The sequence below is a fragment of the Camelus dromedarius genome, chromosome 9 (genome assembly GCF_036321535.1).
Source record: "Camelus dromedarius isolate mCamDro1 chromosome 9, mCamDro1.pat, whole genome shotgun sequence".
Classification (NCBI taxonomy): Eukaryota; Metazoa; Chordata; class Mammalia; order Artiodactyla; family Camelidae; genus Camelus; species Camelus dromedarius.
In genome coordinates, this window is record NC_087444.1 from 187,900 (window position 1) to 212,738 (window position 24,839).

General features: G+C 43.8%; 1 long non-coding RNA gene across 1 annotated transcript; it reads left to right on the forward strand.

Moving 5' to 3' along the window:
- The first annotated feature begins 3,245 nt into the window (after window positions 1-3,245).
- Window positions 3,246-9,377, forward strand: LOC135321983 (uncharacterized). The gene is made up of 2 exons (XR_010382137.1): window positions 3,246-3,382; window positions 6,571-9,377. It is a non-coding gene; the product is annotated as an uncharacterized LOC135321983 (long non-coding RNA).
- The last annotated feature ends 15,462 nt before the right edge of the window (window positions 9,378-24,839 follow it).

The following is a 24,839-nucleotide window of genomic DNA, read 5'->3' on the forward strand; positions in this document are numbered from 1 at the left end:
TTCCCCTCCTCACGAGGGAGAGCGGAGTGCGAAGGCAGTGATGTGGGCGAGAGGACGCGCCGCAGGCGGGAAGGACGAGCGCGGCTGCGGATCGTGTTCGCAGGCACGGTGCTGTGCGGAAGGGGGTCCAGAGCCTCTTCTCTTCTCTGATAGGTCGCCGCTCTTCAAGGATGCGCACGCACGTGGGACGATGCAACGCCCGCCGCCGACAGCTCGTCGCTGTGCTGGCGTCCGGGGCGTCTCTCTTACTCTCACTGTCTGCTTCTGCCAGTGTGCAAATGAATGTGCGACTTCTGTTTTAAAAAGTTTTTTTAAAGTCTTGTGCCCTATCCTGGAGGGGGAAAAAAAAAAAGCAGAAGCAGCTCACAGTCACTGCCTGGCACCCAGAATGAAGGTCAGCCTGCACGCCTGAGAAGGCCCATTGCGGCCCCGCCTCGTCACAGCGCGGGGAGCTGCACGCCGCCCGCCCACGGGCGGCCACTCTTCGCAGAGAACAGCTTCACACACTGTGGCGTGCTTTGCTTCCTTCCTTGGCTCCAAGCCTTGGGACTAGGACACAAAAGAGGGGAAGCTTCCCATAAGCTACCGACAGCGGAAGACTAGCTGAGCCTACGTGTGGCGATGACGGATTCAGCGTCCGGGCCGCTGCCACAGAGGAAAGCAGCCTACCCGTGGCTCCTTAGTGGGAGCCTGACCGTCGGCTGCTCCTCTGCAGACACCCACGAGAGGGCAGCAGAGGAGTTTTTGTTTGTTTTTTTTCCTGGGGTTTTTTGTTTGTTTGTTTTGTTTTTCTTTTTAAGAGAGCTGGCTGCCCTCTTCATAGGACTTGAGACAGAGGACAGAGGCAAGGGGAGACGAAGAGAAAGAAAGAGGGGGAGATTTTAAAATAAATTTTATAAAGAAGCAAGTTCGTAAAAGTTTGTTAGAATCAATTCAGGGCAAATAAGCCAAGTTTGGTAGAAGGAAGATGTAAGGAAATCTGATCCACAAAAACCTGCTAAGAGTAAAACAAAAAAGGGAGGGAGTCAAGAGTAGAGGGATCAACCTTTTGAGAGATGGCAGGAAATAGTAGTTACAACTCAAATATTGCAGGATACTGTACTCGGGGGAGTCTCACATTCACCTGGGGAAAACTGCATGCGTAGTGGCATCTGAGGGGCCCCATAACCCTACCTGTCTACAGTAGCTTCCCTTCAAGTACTGAACGGTTTATTTTTCTACGTTATTATTATGATTATTTGGGATCAGAGCACTTACAAATACTTATATCTTGAAAAAAAATACATTTTAAGCCTTTAATTTAGGAGTTTCTCTTTTTTCTTCTCCCTATATTTCCTCCTTTCCTCTTCCTCTTTCAACTTCCAGGTTTTATTTCACAGAGCCTAAACCCATGGGGGAATTTAGAAGGTTTGTGGAAGAGAGAAAAGAGAAAGGGAATTTACAAGCAGAGAGTCTTGGAAAAAGCAAACCGGATAGAAGGACTTTCCTTCGTCCAGGAAGAAACTCCCCCGTGGGAGAGGGGAAATAAACAAGGAAAGATGTGGTGGGGCCCCGAGGGCTGAGGGCCAGGGAGGAGCCAAGCCCCCAGAAAGCAGTGACTGTGCCGCTGTAGACAGACACGAGCAGGGGCAGAGCTGCTGCACAAGGCCCTGGGACAGAGCCCGGAAAGACCCACGTGGCCCAGGTGAGTCCCTGACAACATACCTGGGTGGAAGCGTGCAAAGGTAAATGTGTGTCCTTTCAAGGGTCTGAGTGGGGCTGACCCATCACCCGGTCTCCTCGGCCGTGAGTGACCAGCTCTGACGTGCAGCTGCTGAGTGGCCGTGCTCAGAGGCCTCACCGCCTGGGGGACGGCAAGGACAACGGGGTGGAGGAGACAGAGTCCCGTCCTTCTGCGATCACGTCTGAGTCTGCGATCCCCAAGAGGTTTACTGTCCCGCTGTCAGTCACCTCGGCCCTTTGCTTTCCACTCCAAACTCCGCTCACCCGTGTCTCTGATTGCACAGCGAAAGTGGAAGAAGAGGCGGGCAGGGGCCTCAGGGCTAAGAGCTTCTTTGTCAGAGTCTAGTGGGGAAAGCCGGGGGTGCACTGCTCCGGAGAGAGTAAGTGTGGCTGTGGTCTCTGGGTTTCAGTTTTCCCTGTACTCTTCCTCTTGCTTGATGTGGGTGAGGTACTGGAAAGCGGCCTGCATGTTACTGAAGTTTGATTAAAAGCAAGACCGTTTACTTGCTGCTTTCAGGACGGCCATAAATCCAGGAAGTCTGCCCACTGTCCTAGTCTAGCAGGCCCGAAGTCCCAGCGTCCACTAGGGCAGAACTGTCTCTCTGACCTCTCGAGCACTCGAATCCCTTTTTCCTTTAGAGCACTCCCTTCTCGTTTCTTTGCCCTTAGGTCCCAGGCACCCCTTCTGCCCTTGCTAAATAATGACATTCCTTTGAATCCAGTGCTAGGTGGTAGCTACCTTGTCTGATACGCAGACAAGGCAAACAGACCTATAAACAGATCCATGGCTTTAAGTGTTGTGCCCTCTCTGGTTTCTAAGCACAGAAGTGGTGGGCTATAAGTTAGAAGGTGTATTCCCCCCAGTGAGCTTACAGCTACACAGACTGCCACACTGAAGGGCCTGTCACAGCACAGCCAGATTATGAGGCTGCTCCTCTGCATTAGCCTGCGGACGTTACCGCATGCCTCACTTAGCAGACACTAATTAAGCATTTGCTATGTGCTGGGCATTGTGCTGCGTGCTAGGGTGCTGAAACAAGTGAGCCATTGTCTCTGTCTTTAAGGATTTCCAGGTAGCTAGGAAGGGACAGAGCGGGAGTTACTCAGCTCCACAGTTAACGTTCTGGGACTTTCATCATGAGCAAGCAGTGCATGTCCAGAATCTGCTGTGAAGTGTGATCAGTTTCCTCTTGACCCAGGGTTGAGAAATGCATTCTTGTCAGTCTGGGCATATTTGAAATGGCTGACTGTGTCCCCAGTACACGAACAGTTTTGTTAATCATTTTGCCCTGCTTAATCCATGGGCCGCCAGAAGGGCAGTGTCTGCGAAAGCCCGCCCCAAATCCTGAGCTGAACTCAGCATGACCCCAACTTCCTTTTTCCCATTGGCTCTTTCCAACCCCAACTCAGCTTTGGAAAGTTCAGTCCACATTTGGCAGAGACCAGGTGCTGACTAACTGTTGACCTAAGCCTTTTTTCAGAGGTTAAGTTGGATCACTTTTTAAGTAAAATTCAACCACAAACAACCATCAGATTCTTTACAGTTGAACTGCCATAATACTCAAGTGATATTTCTTATGCATTTGCCGATTAGCTGGAAGGAGCCTCTTCTGTGCCTGGCTCCTTTTCAGAAAGGCCGGCGAAGACCGTGTTTTCCTTGGTGAGTACTAGGTTCCTTCCAGGCGGGGTGCTTTTACAGGCAGTTGTAATTGTCCAGGACAAATCCAAGGACATGGCCCTTGGTGTCCCGTGTCTCGGATGGGCTTTGAGCTGGTAAGGCCACGCTGTGCTCAGGTGGGTCGTGCTCGACGCCCCCCACTCTCCTGCAGAAAGCCCAGAGGAGAGGGGAGTGGAGAGAGGTGACCTTCGCACCATCCATTCACAGAGAGACTCACAGCGAATGTCACCCTTTGGGGCTGGAGGAGTGGGGCAGCAGTTACATGGAGTTTCATAGTCGCTGCAGGTCACCTGGTGACTGTACATTTAAAAAAATTAACGGCCAGTCTAGGTTTTTTGTCTTTGCTAGCATCCTTTCCTTAGTTCTAAAGCTGAGATTGTGCATAAATGGAATGTGAGTTATGCGTCCAGGGGCTTGGGGGGCTGCATACCTTGCAGATCCATATCTTTATTTTGAGACTGAGATTTCTGTTCTTATGCAGGATGACGGGAGAGCAGGCTGTGAGGTCTTGGGGCCATTTGCACCTTGATCTGGATGGGTTTCAGATTACTTCCTGAGAGCCAGCCGACTGGGGCAGGAAAGACCAGGACTACTAGGAGTGGGAGAGTGAGCACCTACGTGGGAAATGCACACAGGTCTAGGCACGAGACGGCACTGAAGGCAGACGGGCCACTGCAGAATCTTATGCCAGGCAAACTCTATTCAGAACAGAGCAGAATGTTTCTGGCCAGCACCTCTCCAGTGGTCACATGTTTCAGAATATTTGTTTCTAGAGAAAGAGACCTGCTTTTGTGAGACAGCCGGAGAACAAATGTGCCATGGTAACATTTAAATAACCATGCTTCCAGAGTGAGATAACTACACAGATAACTGTACATGTACCACCCAAAAAGTGCTCATTTAACCTCTCGCTCCAGAAGTCAGGCTTTGGACTAAAAATGCCTCAGAACGAGCTTGACAGCCCACAAGGTGCACATTATGCAGAAACAGTCAGTGGCCACAGAGTCTATTCTGTTGGGAGCTTCTGTCTGCGATTGTGTCTGCACACATAGAGGCTTCATAAAGTGGTATTCAAATGCTACAGTCTTCTGGCTGTAGAAACATTCTTGCAGCACTGCACCTTTTGCTGTAATTGCAAGTTAAGCAAAAGGCCACCGTTTATATTTCAAAGATACTTCCCAGTCCCTATGCATAAATGCAATATTTATCCCTCCGTAACTTATAGCAAAAGCTAGAAATAACTCTGTAGTATTTATAGCCATGACTCTTCACAATTACCTAGTGCCAAAAATCAAAGATTACACATGTCATTTCCATTAAATCCCAATCAAAATGATAAGAGAAATTTTAGAGGACTTCGGCACATTTAGGATGTGGGAGAACAAGAGTTCATGAATACCAAAAACCGTTCTTGTACAGAGAAGGGGCGGACTCTGCCCATCAGAAATTGACATGCTATCTATCCACAGGAATTTTTTAAAAACACATGATATTCATGGAGGGACAGACAAATAGACCTTGGAGTTAGACACTGAGTTCAGAAATAGGTCCATGTGCATCTGGAAACTTGCCATATGATGGACACAGCACCACAGACAAGTGGAGAAAGGGTGTGTCGTGCATGAGATGGTACAAGGAAAACCGGTCCTGACGTGGGAAACCGTTAAGCTGGATCTCTGCCTCACACCATACACAAAAGTGAGCATAGAAGCTTTACGGAACTAAAAGTATGAAGGAATATATAAAGCTAGTAGAAGAAAATATAGGTGAGCATCTTTGTTCTCTTGGGGTGGGGAAGATTTTTAATGAGACCCCCAAATCATACATCACACAGGGGAAAATTGTTGAGTTTCTTTTCCTCAAAGAAACACTCCCAATCTTAAGATCCAGGTGATCTGGCACAGTTAGTCACAGCACTTGTAACTGGCATGATATCTGCACCTGAGTATATCTAGAACATATATCACAGACAGAGTTAATAAAAGGATGAAGAATGGGGCAAGAAATTTGAAATGTCTAGCCCCAACAAAGAAGTAGCATCTAGAACATTCAGGGAACACCAGTGAATTAAGAAAGAACAACAACAAAAAGCTAGTGAGGCCAAGAAAGAAATGAGCAAAGAATGAATATCCATGTAAATTATACGTACACATATATAATATGTATCCACAGAATGGAGAAACCTGAGGACCAGCAAGTATACAAACCTATGCTTAACTCCAGTAGTGCTCAATTAAATAAAAAAAATGAATGATAGCACTTTTTACCCATCAGATGGCAAAAATCAGAGTCAGAAAACACCAGGTGTTAGCAAAGAAGAAGAACAAGAAGACTTGTTCAGCTGAGGGAAGAAGAAATGGTGCAGCCTCTCTGCAGCACAGTCTGTCAGGACTTCCCTCACGACCCTGCTTCCTACTAGCATGTGCGTAACCTGGAGAACCTTTTGCACAAGTCTGTAAAGATGCATAGAAACGGATACTCATCTGTAGTAGGGGCAGATGCCCATCACCCCGAAGTAGCTAAGCAACACGGGCTGGGAGGGAGAAGCCCTGAGCAGTGCGGCGGTGAGTGGAAAAAAAAGAAGTAGACACACTCTGCAGTACAATACGTAACATTTAATTTAAAGCACACGTGTATTACACCATAGTGTATATTTTAAAAGAATACATACAAATCCGAAGACACACATCAAGCACGTTAGAGAGGGTTTGTTGAGGAGGCGGTGGAGAAAATGGGGGTGGGGACCAGGGGAAGAAGGAGGAGTACAGCGATCTCAGCCCTGCACCCGAGGTCCAGACTTTAAAAGGAAAAAATATGGACTGAATTAGAAGCAAGGCCTGGGCTGTGGCAGTGCTGACAGCCTCGTTTGCTGAGGTCTGGAACTACACTCGTCATTGTCTGGTAACTCGACATTCTGTGCATTATCTCATTGAATCCTCACGTTTAAAAGAGTCCGTGCTGTCATTGCCATTTTGCAGGGGAGGAAGCAGAGCCTCAGAGAGGCCGTGCTGCTTGCCGAGGCCCTACAGCCGGCGAGCGGCGCAGGGGGTCTGGCTGTAGGTCTGCAGGGCTCCGAGGCTCCCGCGCTGCGTCTTCTGCTGCTGCTCACAGTGTTAGGAAATGAAAGAAGTTACTAAAAGCAGGTTCATTCTCTCCTCCTCCACCCCCAGGCCTCTGCTGTGTGAGCACTTGGGTCACCATGGTGGGCTGGATATGCTGCCCCCTCAGTGTGTCCACACCCTAATCTCTGAAACCTCCAAATGCTTCCTCATGTGGCAAAGGAGACTACAGACACGACCCAGTCAAGGGTTTTGACATGGGAAGATTGTCCCAGAGTACGCCGCTGGGCCCAATGAAACCACAAGGGCCTCATAAGAAGGACGTCGAAGGAGTCAGAAAGAGGAGCAGGGCATGTGCTCATGGAAGCAGGAGACGGAGGGGAGGGGCCAGGAGCCCAGGGATGCAGGCAGCCTCGAGAAGCTGAGAAGGGCAAGGGAACGGAGCCTCCTGTGCCTCAGGAGGAACGAGCTTCTTGATTTTAGCCACATAGCACCCCTTTCCAATTTCTGACCCCAGAACTAGCAGGAGATGAATCTGTGTTGTTCAAAGCCGCTAGGCGCGTGGTAGTCTGTCACAGCAGCAGTAAGAAGCGCCGCCGTGGGAAATTCCCAGACTCACTTCGGGATCTCCAGAGGCACCAGAGAGGCAGTAAATTCGTTCCCAACCAGGTTTAACAGCCAGTTAGCGCCAAGCGTGGAAGCAGAATCTGGGCTTCCTGGCGCCTCCGCGCTGGGCTCTCTCACACGTCTTCTGGCGGACACGCGCGTCTCTGGAGCAACGGCAACAGCGAATTTGAAGCCAAGTGAGTAGACACTGAAAGTGTGCGACTTGATTCCAAGGGAGCACAGCTTTAAACACCAGGCACAGTGACCAAGTAACCTCCGTGGTTCTGTTCCGGAGGACAGCTCACGACACAGGAGGAAAGCTTTGTGTGCTTGCGGTCCTAGAGCTGGCTGCTTGTGAAACGGAGAAATGCAGGTCTGGTTCAACTGCTTTAGCAATGCTATTCACACATACTAATGATTCTTAATAAAAGTCACGTTCACAGGGCAAGGGAGGCACGAATAATGCGATCGTGAGGTTATTGTAACTTTGTGAAAAAGAAAAAGAAAAAGAAAAGACTGCTGGAGCTCAGAACAGAACTGGGCTCCAGGTCCACCTCTGCCATTAGCTCTGTGACCTGGGTAAGTGGGTTCGCCCCTCCGGCCTCAGACCTCACCCTTGAAGAGCCCTGCAAGCCTGTCACAGCGCTTTTGGGCTGGGCCACCCCCTCGGTGCTCTCTAGGGAGCCAGCGCTTTCCTGACAGCAGCACCAGGCCGGGAGCCAGAGAGAGGAGCCCTGATGCGCACCCAGTGCCTCGGGGAGGGCCTGTGCCGTGCTCCGCACTTCGCCTCTGTCACATCGGTCGGTGCTCGCAGCTCCCCAGGGTCACACTAGGACACACATTTCACAACAGAGGAGACAGAGACCCAGAGAGTTCAAGTAACACACGCAAGTCCAAGCAGCACGTGCTGGTTGGAGCCAGTCCTGTCTGACACGAAACGCTGCAGTCCACAGCACTGAGCCGTCTCCCTTCTCCTCCCCAAAGGTTGGATGATGTAACTAGCACGCACCTTTCAGGGGTCAGACACCTCCATACCCAGTGTCCACTCAGTCCTGTCAGCAGCCCAAGGCAGATGAGGAAGCAGACTCAGGTGTTTTCAAGGAAACTGCTCAAGGTCGCAGAGCTAGGAAACAGCAAAGATGGTGGAACCTGAGTGTCTCTGAGTCTCTCTGACACCCTGCTCTTACCACGATGCCCCAGGACCCTACTCTGCCAGCACCAAGGGGACCTTAACCTCTCTAAACGTCACTTCCTCTCCCGTAAGATCTCAGTTATAACACCTGAGCCTGAAGCCACCTCGAGGATTAGATAAGTCTGAGAAAGTGTTCTGCAAGCTGTCAGGAACATACAAAAGGCTGGAGTGTTTCAGCATCCCTTGAGCAACGACTACTTGTGCCATCTAATTTAGCTCTCTTCTTGAACAGTTAGACAGGACTATTATAACAGGTCTGGAACTAAATACCTCTGTGAAATATAATTCTGTAATGCTTGGCACAGGCTGCAGGCTCATGGGTTTGCTATTGTTAGTAACAGAAGCGTCTTCAGTCAGAAGCTGTTCAAAAGGCAACCCTAGCAAACTCTCAGATCACCAGTAAGAGCACTGAGAGCAGCCGCCAGTCCATTAGCTGGTACTGAAACCGCGATTTCATGTCACGGCCTTTCAGTGCTAGGGAAGAAGCGATTTGCCAGGAATGAAGTTCAATCAAGTCCTGAACCCGCTGTGGGATGGAAAAACGAAAACGAGTAACGGTGTGCTATAATTGGAGTGATTTTAATTTCAAAAATCTTATTCATAACTAGCCGAAAGAACAGATTCTTAGAATCATTTTTAATGATAGATTTATCATTGTTTTGGTGAATTTCTTTGACTAGCATTGTGTTCATTTTAATTATGAATTAATAACCTGTGTATGTAAAATAAACTACAGATCCACCACGAAAAGTTGCTGGAGAGTCACAGATGGTGCATTTTTTAAATATGTTACCAAAAATCAAATTAGAAATTTTGAGATATGTAGTCCTTCCAAATTACTCATGGTATAGGAATCAGGAAAAATTTAAATTTATATACATTCCCAAAGATGCTTCTCCTATCAAAATTTTATTATTGTGTAGATTCTGGAGTTAGAAGACACGTGTTTGAGTCCCAGCTCTGACACATACTGGCTCATGCTTAAACCCTGAGCATGTCATATGGGCATACTAATGATACCCCAAGGGTTTGTATTTATCAAATTCTGTAATGACTATGAAAATGGTTTGTGAATTATAAGTGTTAATTAGCATTGAATGTTAATAAATAACAAAATATATTTGTTTGCTCAAGTTCTAATAGAAGTTACTGGCTTTAGAAGACAAGGAGAACACCCACGTTTTAAGTCCTTCCCCGCTCTGCTGCCGTATCGAGAAAGCAGAGAAAGGCATTTAACACACTCAGCAAGTGAGAGGCGTGATGTGACCTGGGTATGACTGGATCTGTGGAATATTAAGGAGCTCTGAAAATTGTTGCCAGGTTATTTCTCAGGCCAGCTCTACAAGGAATGTATTCATACAGTTCAGTAGAAGATGACATGAATTGTATGAATACTTTATCACATGGAGGTGATGGATGGTGATATGTGTTATGGAGACTAGAAAGATGAATACGGCAAAATCTCTGCCTTTGAGAGCAGAGTGATGAATAGCCCTTGGTCGTCCATCATCAGTTGAGATAATTGTTTCCAAAATTATCCTCTCTCTCTCTCTCCTCCTCCTCCCCTTCCTCCGCCAACCCCATTCTGAGTCTGCATGTCTTGCTATGTATCTGTATACACGTAAATGCATGCGTGTGTATGTAAACATATATACACAACTGACTATATGCTCACATATCATCTTAATAGCCTCTGGGATAATTTCTTATCCAGAAGATTACTTATCTCAACACATACTCTTGTCTCAGTCTTTTCCACCTCAGTAATGGCACCACCATTCACCTAGTGTCTCAAACTACAGGGAGCCTTGAAAAATAAGCGTGAAAATAAACAATTTTATAAATGATCCTGGAATTATAAAAGAAGCTATGATAATAGTTAATAATGATCGAAGGCTTATCAGATATTGCCCGTCTCATTCAAACCTGAGAACCATGCCATAAAATAAATATTTCTATCAATCCAATTTTCAGATGAGGAAGCTGAGAATCTTAGAGTTTAGGAGCTTGCCCAAAGTCGTACCATTAATGTGTGATAAAACTTGGGATTAAAACCTAATTCTGTCTCATCGCAGAAATCGTTTTTGTGCGTGTGTTTGTGTGTGTGTATGTTTGTGTGAGTGTGTGTGTGGTGTTCATAAAAGCCTACACAGTTGTTACCAAAAAATGTAGTAAGGAAGGCAAACTTAAGCATCTAATCTGTTAGGTGAGAAGTGCAAAAACCTGTGCATATTGATGATAATCAGGTAAAGATTAAAAGGTCAGATTCCGTAAAAGGACACATTTTCGGGAAATGAATTGATTCTTTTTTAGGAGCAAAGGGGCTCATCAAAGAGATATTTTAATAGACTGGTCTGGCTGTCTTGAGGTGATAATTGTTTCCAAAGAAGGCCATCTTCCTCTCACCTCTGTGTATCATGACACTTCATCCTGAAGAGTGGAGTCCCTTCCCCCGACTTTGAATCTGGATTGTCCTTGTGAATTGTTTTGTTAAAAAGCGTACGGCAGAAGTGACGTTTTCACGGTTCCAGGCCTAGGCCTTCAGAAATAGGGTGAGTCCTGTTTTAATTCTCTTGGAAGGTAGCAGCCACGTAAGGAAGTTCAACTACCGTGTTAAAGAGAGAAGCCACTTGGGTGGGTGGAGGGGTGCGTGGGTGAGTGGGTGGGTGGGTGGATGAGCAGACAGATACACAGACAATGACTGATAGATGCTGGACGGGCAGACGACAGACAGATAGATGATAGCTTGTACAGAGAGAGAAGCCCTGGACAATAAGAATTTGCAAGAAAAGAGGGAAGACCAGTCCCAGGTGGCCCGGCCACTCCAGGTGAGGCATCGGGCGTGTGAGTGAAGCTGGTACCACCCCAGCCGGCACATGTGGTCCAGAGACAGTACCTCCCCACTGAGCCACCGCAGACCGCAGAATCGTGAGAAAATGAACAGGTGTTATTGCCTGTTGTTGCAGTTACCCGTTGTTCTGTAACAAACCACCTTAAATCATAAACAGTATGGAACTGAAACACCTAGAAAATCGGTTTATATGACATTTTACATTAAGCAACAGAACCAAAAATCATGACTGTACAATGATTTGCTCAGTTTTATAATCAAGTTGAAACTAAACAAGTTCTCATATTACTTTCAGCTTAGTGGTGACTATAAAATTTGTTAATATAATTCCAGCAGCGACTCATCTTTGATACTGAGATTTGGAAATTGCAGGGCCTGGGAAGACACCTCATGTGCCTCTCAAGAGAATTATAAAAGCTTTTAAAAGATAAAAACCCTGAGGCTTTTTGAAATATTAAAAAAATCCTGAGTCTTTTGAAAGATATGACTAAGAAACTGGAAAACCTAAACAAACTGTGAACAGAAAATATCCTCCCAAAGTCTGTTTCATTTTATTTAGTTTAAAACACCATAAACTGAATTTAGTGAAGCTGGAGAGTTTGAAAAGGAGGAGAAGAACTTTTTTTTTAAGAAAATCAGAAATCACTTTACAATAGCTGGAGACAGAGTGAAGTCATTTTTTTTTCCTGCCAACCTGGGAGACATAAATGAATGAGCTCCAGAGCCGAGCTCCAGAGCCAATCTCCATCCTCAGGTGAGGCTTTAGCTTCACTCCCCTCCTCCACTGAGGTTCAGCAAGAGCTACTCAAAGAGAACAGGGTTTCCGTAGATTGGATTTAAGATTCCTGGTCGCCTGGTGCAACTGACAGTGGCCAGAACATAGACAAAGCTAAAGGCTAGGAAATGTTCCTGGATATCAAGAAATATTTTAAATGCCTGAAAAGTTGACTCGGAAAGCCCCCACAGAAATTCTGGAGGTAAAGGCCGTCAGTCTGCCACATGTGCCATCCCCTGTATCACCCAGGTGGGCGGCTGACTCAGGTGGTGGGGGGCCCCATCCCCCCTCACTGGGTCTCGTGTGTCCCTGCCAGTGCCGTCAGGTCAGCCCGGGAGGACAGTATCATCACCAAGGATACGCGAGTAGCCTTCCCTGCTCGATGTCCTAAAAGAGTATTTCTGTTTGTAGCTCAGTGTACAGGAAACATTTCTAAATTATACTAAATGACAGGAAGCCTCACATTCCACAAATCTCTAGCTTTTTGACCTTTCCAAATCCAGTTATGTGATAATCTAACAAACCTAAACTACATAACGAATTTTTAAAATAATCAATATATGTTCCAGCCTCTGAACCAGGTTAAGAACTTTCTAATAAATAATAAAAGCAAATTAATTAATTCACAAGTTCTTTAAATCTCTATCTATAAAGTTGATTTGTTTAGATAATGAATGACCTCAAGCTTGATTATTATCAGCACAAAGCGTTTTTTTTTATTGTTGTTGTTGTTGAGCCAAGTTCTCTGACACAAAATGAAATAACAATACATTATATTTTTCTTAAATTCCATTTGTTCTATTTTTAATAGTTGAAATATTCACATGGACTAAAATTCAAATGGGTATGTGATGTTAAAAGTCAAATTCCTATCCTGTCTCCTCACCATCCAGTTCCCCTGTCTAGAGTTTCTTCTGTGTTCTTCTAAAGATATTTTATGCCTTTACAGGCATATATTTTCTCCTTCCCATGCTTTTAAAATTTAAATGGCCACCTTATATTTGTGTAAGGCCCTAGAGTGCACATGAAGATAGATTATGTTGTTAAGCTTCAAAACACCTTGAGGTAAGCATTTATTCCGATATTACAAATGACGACACTGAGAAAACATTTAAAACATTTGCCCGATGTAGAGATGGCCCATTAACCTAGATCTTATTTCAAAAAAACACTCCTTTCACTGCAATGCAGCATACTTGTTTGTTCATTTATCCCTCCACTTACCTTGCAAATATATATTAAGCTCATATTACATTCGAAATACGATGTTAGATGTTTCAGAGCATGTGTATTTTGGTGAGATGTAATTTCTTCTTCTCAATAGCTTAAACTGCAAATGGAAGTAACGTAGGATCAGTGAAGACAGAATGTTGCGGTGCCATTTTGCAGCCATACAAATATGAAGGTTCTAAAGAGGAAGCAACCATCTCACCTTGAGGTGTCAAAAACGGTGTCACGGTGGAAATGGCAATTTTGCCAGGACTTGAACTACAAGTAAAATAGAAATAACTCAGACATATCTGTACAGTTAAAATACACATATCTGAGCGTGTCATAAGCACGTCACTTGGTTAAGTAACTAAGGGACAGTCCACAGAAGTGAAGCGTGGGGCCCCTCCCATTCAGCGGTTTTCTCATTGGTCTTCCCTGGGGTTTCTGTAGTTAGAGAAAGCCGTTTAATGGTAAAAATTTCAATTCACCAAGAAATTGTAATCATATGCATGTATAATAATAATATAGTCTCAAATGATATGGTGCAAAAATCGATAAATGTCAAGGAAAAATGCATAAATCCATATGCATAGTGGGAAATTTTACCATGCCTCTTTCATTAACTAGAGCAATGGGATAAAAATATTAATAAGCCTAGAGAAGCTTTAACGACAAAGCAGCAATGACTTAGTTAATGTATGAAACACGTGAAATACTGCACCAAACGTCTACAGTTACACTTTTTTTTTTTTTTTAAAACATTCTGGGTCATAAAACAAGTCACAAATTTCAAAAACTGCAATCATACAGAACATATTATGTCACCACAATGGAACTAAGCTAAAAATAAATAATACAAAGATAAAATAAAAATCCTCACACATTTGGAATTTTTTAAATATACTTTATTTTTTTAAACTTTTTTTTATTGAGTTATAGTCATTTTACAATGTTGTGTCAAATTCCACTGTAGAGCACAATTTTTCAGTTATACATGAACATACATACATCCATTGTCACATTCTCTTTCGCCGTGAGCCACCACAAGATCCTGTATATATGTTCCTGTGCCACACAGCACAGTCTTGTTTATCTGCATTTTGAATAAATAGCTCATGAGATAATAAGGAAATTACAATGAAAATTATAAACTATTTTGAACTAAATGGTGATGACAAGAGCCAGCACTAAAACTTTTAGGGTGCAGCTAGAGCCAAACCTTTATAGACTTAAAATACATATTTAGAGAGAGAAAAAGGTCAAAAATCAATGAGTTAAGCTCAGTTACGAAGCTGAGAAAAAGAACAGCAAGTTAAACCCAAAGAAAGAACAGGGGAAAGAAAAGTAAGAGCAACTAACAAAGCAGAAAAACAAACACAGAGTAAAAAACCTGCAAGGCCTTAAGCTTATTATTTGAAATGTGTAAAAATACTGACTGAACCCTGGCAATCAAGGAAAGAGAGAAAGAAGGTACAAAATAAATAACATTGGGAGTTAACGAAGTGACGTCTTGTGGATCACAAAGACATTGGAAATGTCACAAGAGGATATTAGGAAAAATAGTATCCAAATACATTTGAAAATTTAGGTACAAATCAATACATTTGTTTAGAAAAACATAACTTTCTAGAACTGACACCAAAAGAAATAGAAAATCTAAATAGTTCTATAATAATTTAAAAAATCAAGTGTATAATTTAAATATTTTCCATAAAAAAATCTCTAGGCCCAAAAGATTACCAACGAAATTAAAAAAATTTTTTTTACCAAATACACTACAGGGAAAGAAATGTATGAGTTTTTCTTATTGATGACAATTGACGCAAATATCCCAAACAAAATAAAAACAGAATAATACAATAATATGTAAAAAGGATAATGCATCACAGCTAACTCCAGGTTATTCAAAGAATGCAAAATTGGTTACCATTTTTAAATCAATTAATATTGTTCTTTACATTAACAAAATAAAAGAGAAACCCATATGAATCTCAATAAATGCAGAAATTTCAATACTCTTTCATAATTTAATATAGTAAGCTACAAAGAGAGAGGATCTTCCTTAATTTCCAAAGGGAACCTACAAAAGGACTACAGAAAACATTGTACCTAATGAGTCGATGCCTTCAAGAATAGAAGTGAGACAAAAATATTCAATATACCCACTTCAATGTCATACATTTGGAGACTCTAACCAGTAAAATAAATCAAGGAAAAGAAATAAAATGATTACTGATTGGAAATTTGTCTTTATTTGCAAATGACACAAAAATATAATATACATAAATATAATATACATAAAATAAACAAAAATCTATACACAAGGTCAATATTACAAAACTCAATTCTATTCCTGTTTACAGTACATTATATATGTATGTCTGTGAAAGTTAGAAAATTAAAATTTAAAAAGATATTAGCATAATCAAATATCTAGGAATAAAATTAATTTAAATTTAATTTTTAATATGCAAGATATCTACACGGAAAATTATAAAACAGTATAGAGGGAAATTAAAGAAAACTATGTACACTCTATTCAAGGATTAAAAGCCTCAAAACTGTAAAGATGAAAGCCTCAAAGTGACTGATAAATCATTGCAATCCCAATAAAAGTCACAACAGATTTATGTTATGTTAATTTTCAAGCGGATTCTAAGATTTGTACCAGAATACAAAGCGCTAAAATTAGCCAAGACACCTTGGAAGAACCACTGGGAGAATGTGCTGTACGAGGTATCAGGAAACATGCATTACCAAGCCTCAGGAGCTAAGCCATCGTGGTCAGGTGGTGTGGGAACAGGGACAGACAAATAGACAGTGGACCAAAACGGAGGGCTGAGAAGGCAGACCCACATGTTCCCGGGCCTTCACTGTGTGAAAAAGGTAGCGCTGCAGAGCATCTGGGACAGGCCGAGCTGGACTCGTTGGATCCCGACGAGAGGGAAATGAAGCGTCACCTCTGCTTCACACTGTAACCAGCATCCGTTCCAGATGTGTTGTAGATTTGCATGTGAACGGCAAGGCAGTGAAGCTCTCAGAAGCTGTTACGGAGGAGCGTCAGGATTCGGAGGTAGGGCAAGGTATCTGAGACAGGACTCGGAGCAGACATCACAGAGGAGAAGATGGACAGGTCAGACTGGATCGAAATTACGAATTTAAGTTCATAAAAAGACTTTATCCAGGCCATAAAAAGTGAGAGAAGGCGTTCTCGGCCCCAAATCTGAACATGCTCGTCCAGAAAACAGGAGAACACTACTAACGGGTACAGAAAGGGCGAATACACAAACCAGTTAAAAATGGGTCTCTTTAAAGAGTCTTCACAGAGGAAAACAACCAAGTGGCCAACAAACATATGAAAAGGCTCAGTCTCGCTGATCACCAGGGACACACAACACGCCCAGCAGAATATCTAAACTTAAAAAGATTGACAACATCAAGTGCTGACAAACTTGCGACGCAGCAGGAAATTTGTCCCCTTCAGGTGGAGTGTAAATTAGTACAATCGCTTCCAAAAACTGTTTTCTAAAATGGCCGCGCGTACCCTACAACCCTGAGTAGCAGGGCCAGCTGCAAAGTTTGCGGGTCCATTGCAAAGTTAAAAATACGGCCTGCTGTCCAAACAGCAGGGAGAAAGTTCTGCAAAAGGTAGTGAAACATATCTTCCCTTCTTCCTCAGTCCTCTGGCAACTTGTCATGATGCTGTTTATTTGCTCTTTAATGCCACTCTAGGTAAAGAGAAATTAAAATTTTAAGTTGCTGGCGTGAATTTCACAGTTACAATCTGTACTGTGCAGTGTCAGTTCAAGGGTGCATGTTTGATGCGTATGTGGAGCCTCCGACATTCCACGCCTTGTGCTTCATACCCCATTCATGCAGACGTGCTTTGCTGAGAGACTGCACAAAACTAACTCTGCTGTTTCCATTTCGCGTCTTGACATGGTCGCATTTTGTCAACAGTCTTTACCTTTGGCTTACTTTAGCCCTTACTAAGGGAGGACGAAAAGGAAAAGAAACTAGGGTTGCCTCATCTTTCCCTTCCCTTTTCTGTCATCGTTTTCAGAGTTAGTGGTTGGAAGTCATGTTTCTTAGAATGCACTGCCTCCTCCCTGCATTCGATGCAAATTCTGAATCGAATGAAAGCGTGGCCTCCACAGGCTGTCAGTGCCCCGCTTACTCAGTCCGGGCTGTAGATTTAACACATTTGTTTTAAATTCGTTTTGAATCTTGTTGAACTTCCATGAATAGAGGCTCCACCAGAATTCTGTGCTTGTTGGCATTCAGTCACAGGTAAATGAAGTCACCAGGAACCGCCTCGAGCACGCATGTTGTGCCTTTCTCTGTTTATGCACATGCTCACTATCCCCATCAGACTTCAATTACAACACACAAGTTTCAAGGCGAAACTATCAAGAGTTTCAAGGCAGCAATAGCAGAGCATTAAGCCAAGCGCAGGGCCTTAGTGAGCCCAGGGTGCTGTGCAGCCGTACAAGCTGCATGCCCGTGAAGCCAGCCCTCCCCAGCAGAGCCACTCCTAGGCTTACAGCTAACAGAAATGCATACATATGTGCCGCAAAAGACACGCTCACGAGCATCTGTAATAGCATCACTTCCAGCGGCCCTGAGCTAGAAAGGGTTCAAATGTCTACCAACACTGAGTGAATGGTCACATAGCATATATTCATAAAATGGAATGCTATATAACAATTAAAATTAAAGAACTGAAGCTCAGCACGACATAGATGACTCTCACAAATACGATGTTGAGCGAAAGAACCCAAACATTAAAGAATACATGCTGTGTGGTTGCTTTCATACAAAGTTTTAAAGCAGCCAAAATGATGCTAAAAGTCAGGATAACGTGTGCTCCTGGGAAAGAAGGGAGGAGGCATTGATTGGGAGAAGAATGAAGATAACACTCTGCCTCTTGGCCTGGGTTGTGATTACCCTGTGAGTGTACTTTGTGATAGTTTATTGAGCTGAACACTTACAATTAGTTCATTTTTCTGAATTGTCATACTTACTTCTATTTTTTAATTAAAAAATGGAAATATGCAAAACATGGAAAACTATTCCTTTATTTTTGTTTATTATTATTGTTCTACAGCGGAAAGTATGATTTTATAAAGAAGTTTTTATTGATGAAATACTATGGTGATACACAGCACCTGCTGTGATAATCAGAGACCCATCAGCCGACGAGCGCACTGCAGACTTCCAGGTTTGCCGCTTAGGAAATTCCTCTCTCATCACCACTGTAAATCACCATCAGATGTCTTCTCTAACACTTTCATAATGACACTATTTACTTCTGATCGCTGTAGTTTGTTCCATTCACCTTAATATCATAATTCATGGAAATTATTGAGATTTTATTCATTTTATAACCGCCCTAAGATTATGACTTTGTCAAAATACATATACAGGGATTTCTTAAATTTCTGCTTATGTCATGCTTTGAGGAAACAAAAAGAGAAAAGCCGTGAATGCTTGTATGGACTGCAGGTACAGGAGAGCAGCAGTGAACATCCAGCCAGCCAGTGTCGACAAGGATGTCTTGATTTCTACCACTGCTGAACACACTAGGCAAGTGAAATCATGATAATTATGTTCCCACTTCTAATGAGTTGGTTGTAGGAGTAAGGAAGCAAGGAGACGTTATCCTTTATTATGGCTTTTAATTGAAATACAGTCAGTTTACAGTGTTGTGCCGACTTCTGGTGTGACTCCGAAAGAGGGGTCTGTGAGAAGCAGGGGAGTCCTGTAAGAAGATCAAGTTCCGGCCACCAGGGGGAGCTGCGAGGTGCAGAATGCACGATTCCAGGGCTTTGAGACACACGGCCACCCAGTGCCACCAGCCCATCACTAACATCATCTTCATCACTAACTTCAGCCACTCCAGATCCCGCACAGCATTCTGCCCAGGGCCAAGGAGCGTGAGTTTTTTTTTAAAAGAAGTAATGAATGGAAGCGTTCTTCCTGTTTGCCAACTCTGCTTAATACATCCTCTTCCGTTCTCAGGGCTCGATGTTGAACGCTCAGCTCAAACAGCGCACGTGGGCATATTAGGGGAGACTGGGAAAAGCTTCTTTCTCCTATCCTGAGTGCGCCTGGTGAACTCTAGCTTCTCTCAGAACAGTGCATTACAATCTAGCCCTTCTAGACCCATTCCAACCTCTTACGATCATTGAATGTTACCTACATGTCATGTCTGTGCCATGTCTGTAATAATACTTAACTGTGCCTTTCATACCATTTGTTATATGTTTTTCAAATTCATGAACTTTCTCTGAAAAAGACTTATTTAGATTGGAATGGATTAATTGTTCAAAGTTAACTAGATGTCCACAAAGAGGAAGTATTTATAATGACAAGGTAGATGATGAAAACCTTCTGACCACATATTATTTAACCACAAATCTGAAAGGAACCACAAGATAAAGTCATCAGCAGGAGTTGTCCATTTTCACTGCTAATAGGAATATGCTCAATCAATTGATGTCAATGCTTTATAAACCAGCCACACACACAAGATTTCTTTTTCTTTTCTTTTAGCCTCAACTAGATTGTGGAATTTAATGCCCACTCCCTTTAATGCCCAGTCCCTTTAATGCCTTCAGATAGCTAATATTACTTGAGACTTCTCTTTCAGGGGATGGGGTTACTTTAAGATAGTTTATATCTTAAACTCTGACAACAGGGAATCAAAGTAACTAAAACCATCATCTAAAACTACCTTCCCCAGTCAGCATGCTGCCTGTGGTGGTTTTGAAAGTATGCCCCCAAATTCTTTGAACCCTCTCTCTTTGGGAGGTAAAGCTTAATCCCCTCCCCATGAGTGTAGGTTAGTTTTAATGACTAATTTTTAATGACTTGGATACAACAGAAGTGATGGTACTGACTTCTGAGGTTAGAGTGTAAAAGGTCTGCAGACTCCTCCTTGGAAACGCGCTTTTTCTGCCCTGGATGACCTACTCGAGGAGAAGACACGTCATGAGGAGCCCTGCGGAGGGGCCAGGTAAGGAGGAACTGAAGCCTCTTGCAAAAAGCCACTGGAAAGAGCTTGGAAATGGAACCCCATCCCCACCCAAGCCTCCACTGACTGCAGCCCAGCTGACAGCTCAGCCACAATCACACGAGAGATCTTGAGTCAGAAGCTTCCAGCTAAGCTGCTCCAAGCTTCCTTTGGAAACTGTGAGATAATAAATATTTGCTATTTAAAGGTGTTATGGTTGAGAGTAATTCATTACACAATAGATAACTAGTATGGATTTTGGTGTCTGGAATAGGCATAACCAAAGCCTAAAATGTGAAAGTAGCTTGGGAACTGGGCAGTGGGCATTGAAGAGGGCATTCATGGAAGCCTAAAGTGACTTGAAGTAGCTGTAAACAGATGCCTCGTAGTCTTTGACAAGGCATTGAGTGAGGGCTGACCAGAAAGCAAAATAACTGTTACTAGAACCCAGAATGGAGAAGAGCCTTCAGTTAAATAGCAGAAAGTTCAGCAGCAGTGTTGCATGTAGTTATAAAAAAAGTATAAAATGTACCTAATGAACTGGGTGACAGAGATTTCCAACAAGAGTGTTAAAAGTACCACCTGCTTTCTTTTTGCTGCTTATAGTAGAATGCAAGGGGAGATAGACTAAAGGAAGAATTTATTAAACAAAAAAGAGACAGGAATCAATTATTTTGAAAGTCCTTAGCTTCCCAGGAAGGCAAATGATCCTAAAATTAAATTAAGAAATGGTTTCTAAGCAAAGAACAAATCCAGGGTGTTGCCAGGGGGGGAAAAAAAGTTGGGGGTGGGGATCAAATATGAAACGAAGGATGTGACTGCAGAGTGTTTTGTTTAACCCTCAGGATCATTGAGGTTGGGTCCTTGGAGTGTGACACGGCCAGAAACAGGCTCTCCGAGGAGACTTGCAGTGTGTGTCATAGATATTTTCAAACAACTGGGCTTCTGGAAAGTTTACAGGCAGTTTTCCTCAGCCTTCTCAGCAAAAACCTAAGGTAGAGACTGGGCTACATTGAAAGGGTTTGTGGGTGTGGCTTTTGTCTAATGGTACAACTTAATAAGATTCACAGAAAATCCATAATGTTTGTTAAAAGAATTACACATTCAGAAATGTTACCAGCTTGGCCCGGAAAGGACAGAAGCAGTCCGGTATGGAGAGTGACCTTTGGACTACAAAATTCCACTGGAAGGACGCAGGCTGAGAAAACTGCTTAGCTGGCAACACATGCTATCTTTCATGAAAAAAGAAGGGTTATTCAGAGAGCAATGCCAGGAGCCCAGAGAAAGGCACTGAGAGCTGTGATGAAGTGGCCCCAGGGCTAGAGACCTAATCAAGGAATTCCAGCACGTCTGATTGGGTTTTATAACTGCTCTGATCAGTGACTCCCCGGTGTCCCCTTTCTGTGCAGCTGTATCTATAGCAGTGACCCTGTGCCTTCCACACCGCTGTTCACTGGGTGTTTTGAGAGGGACATATCCTTGTGTCTTTAGCTCACAAATGCACAGATCTAGGGGAGCTGTACTTGAGCTTCTATACCTAAGAAAACACACCCCAGAAGTCGTATCCACATGTGCGCCCAACTTGGATGATGAGAGCCTGGACGTCAGGCTGGTACTGCAGTGGGGCTCCTGGGAGCAGACAAGAGCGGGAGAGGAGGTGAATCTGTGGGGCCAGCGGGTGTGCTGCGGGAGGTGACCAGCTTCCTAGAATCCCCAGTGATCCCCACCTCCTGGAATTCAGAGCTTTGTGTACTTCCCTCCCATTCTGTACCAGGGTGGGTCTCTGTGACCAGGATACGCGGCAGAAGTGATGGTATGTTACTTCCAAAGTCAGATTACAAAGCATAAAGCTTCTGTTTGGGGAGATGTTTACTCTCCTCTGTCGCTAGCCCCCTGCTCCCTGCCTCTCTTTGTCTCCCTCCCCCTCTCTCTTTCTCCTTCTCTCTTAGACCACTCTGGGAAAAGCCACGTCACGAGCAATCCCAAGAGGACCCATATGGAGAGTAACTGAAGCCTCTTGCCAACAGCTGTAGTTCTCAGCCAAGCAGATTCTGCAGACTTAGAGAAGACTCGGATGCCTCCAGCCCTGGCAGACACCTTGACTGAAGCTACATGAGAAGCTTTGAACAAGAACCACCCAGCCAAGCCTTCCACAGATTTCTGACCCACAGAAACTGTGAAACAATAAAGATGTTTGCTGGTTTAAGCTGGTAAGTGTTGCGGCAGTTTTCCACGCAGCACTAGATGAGAGCTGTATTGACGTATGCTGACTCGGGCAGGCGTACTTCACAGAAGCGTAAGGGAACAAGGGACTGGGACTCTTGGTTTTGCAGGTTTCTTCCTGAAGATGTTCACAGACAGACAATGTGCTTTTCCTACCACGCCTGATGTCACTCTGACTTGGTGATTAACAAAATAAAAAGTGTAGTTCAGTTCAAACGTCACCTGAGATTTTTTCCTTTTAGCCGTATAATAAATGAAGACTTGTCAAGGGCTGTGAAATCAAGAAATCCTACAGAGGAACACAGAGTCCGCCCTCCTGTCCCTTAGGCTGGGCAAAATCTGTGATTCTAGGTCATTTTGACAGTACATCTAGTCATAGAAGTAATTACTAGCATTTATAAGTCACTTTGTTTTAAGAATGTTTTTTAAGTCATTTTTAGTAGTTTTCATCATTATTAATTAGTGTAATAGTGGTTTCCCCATTTTGCTGATGAGGAGCCTGGAAAACAGGAATCCTGCATTCCTACGTCACTCACTCATTTATCATTAGAGCCCAGATCCACCTCTCTTTAATTTAGTTTAATAAACATTTTTTGGGCTTCCTCAATATTCCAAATACTACACCAGGCACCAAAAATACAAGGGAAAATAAGTACATGTCCTTATTCTCCAGGATTTTAAAATTTAGTAAACGTAAGGGTGGAACGGCGAGTGCAGTGGTACTGGCGCTGCCCCAGCACCGCGAAGGCACAGGGAAGAGTGGGCTCGCGCTCTCACAGTCAGGAGACGCCTGGGCTTGGAACTCGAGGAGTAAATAAGGATTCTTATTTTTCCCACCGATTTTGCAGCCTGACACTCTAAATTCCCTGTATTCGAAACATAAATAATTGAGAAGCCTTTTTTGACTGATACATTTTTTGTTTGTATGTTAGGACAGCAAATTGGAAATTTTGTCTCATACATCGTGATACAATAGATATTTAATTCCAAAGTTAGGCACCAGACCATGTATCAATTTTCAAACAAAATTATGAGAACCAGTTTGGGTACCCTGACCCACTTTGCTGATGTAAGAAGTTGAGAGTAGATGGAGAGGGTGGAACTATGAAGAAATTTTACCTACTGAAAAGAGCATTGTCCTTCTTCAGACAAGGCAGGGGACCCTTAAGGAGACTCTGGGAGACGTAATCTGTGTCCCTGCAGCTGTGGGAGCAAGCTGGGCTGGGGCGTGTCACACGTCTGAGGACGGTGGCTGGACGCTACAGCTGCTGGCCTGAGGTGAGACCTGCTGCTGTCAGCTCACCAGCAGAGACTGGTGGCTGGGAGACTGCCCTGCCGGAGCCATGTTAAAAGAGCTCCCCTCTGTTCGAACAGAGCTTTGGTTGGAGGGCGAGAGGTCCCAACAGAGTCTGCGCTTGGGTGGACTGCAGCAAACCTAGAAGCTAAGAGGGCACTCATAGTCGGCGAATGAAGGACATTGTCCACGCTGGGGGGTGAGGTCTGAGGGGCCCAGCAGGTGAGCTGTCAAAGAATCCAGAATGGCCCCAGAGAGAGAAAGTCAGCTTTAAACACTAACCGAGCCCAGAGAGCAAAGAGACAGAATGGAAGTACCGGTGAAGTAAGAACATTCCGGCCGCTTTTTCCTGGTCCGTCCATGAGGCTGCTTAGGTGGGACAGGCAACCCACGGTCCCTACCTGACAAGGTTTGGAGGAGGCAGCTAGCAATGGGAGGGAGAAGGAGAGGGGAAAGAATTCTTAAGCAAAAATGAAAATTTAGACTAGACAGTCTAATTTCTGAATCAAGCTCTGTTTTGCAAGTTAAAGCAACCCTGGGACTTTCTGTCATTACGATCCCTTGAGCTTTTATCCAGCAGCAGGAAAAACATTTATCTTACTGAATACACTTTAAAGTGACAGTGGGAGGCAAAAATAAAATTGCTTTTTTATTACATCCCTCAAACCATGCTTATTCAATATACCAGTTCTATTTGTTGTAGTGGCAATATTTTTTAGGCTAGATTATAAAGAAAAATAAGGATTTAATGGAAAATTGAATTGCTATCATGAAAAGGTATGATTATAAATAATAGCCACAATGCCTTACATTTAAAAAGCATTAAAAAAATTAAAATCCCTTTCACATCTTTCTTTCCTTACCTCTATAATACTTCGCAGTAGTGGTAAGATGTTAATTAAGCACCGCATCGAGAGAACTATGCGTACGTAGCTATCTAAACTCACAGGGTTTGTACATCCAATATAGCCTAATAAAATATGAGATTTATAAAGATCTAGTTTAGCCTGGTTCCTTGCCTCTGTATCTCTCCCCACCCAGAATCGCTGGGTCTGGATCCAGGCCCTCACTGGCTGGCTAGGTCCCTAGTCCTGGCCTGGGACTGCCCCAGCCCCACGTCTCGGAGTTCCCTGCTGCTCCCCTTGTCCTAAATCTAACCCTAGTGCAGGGCCTCTCTTCTGATGTCTGGGCCTCGACTGCATTCCCAGGGCT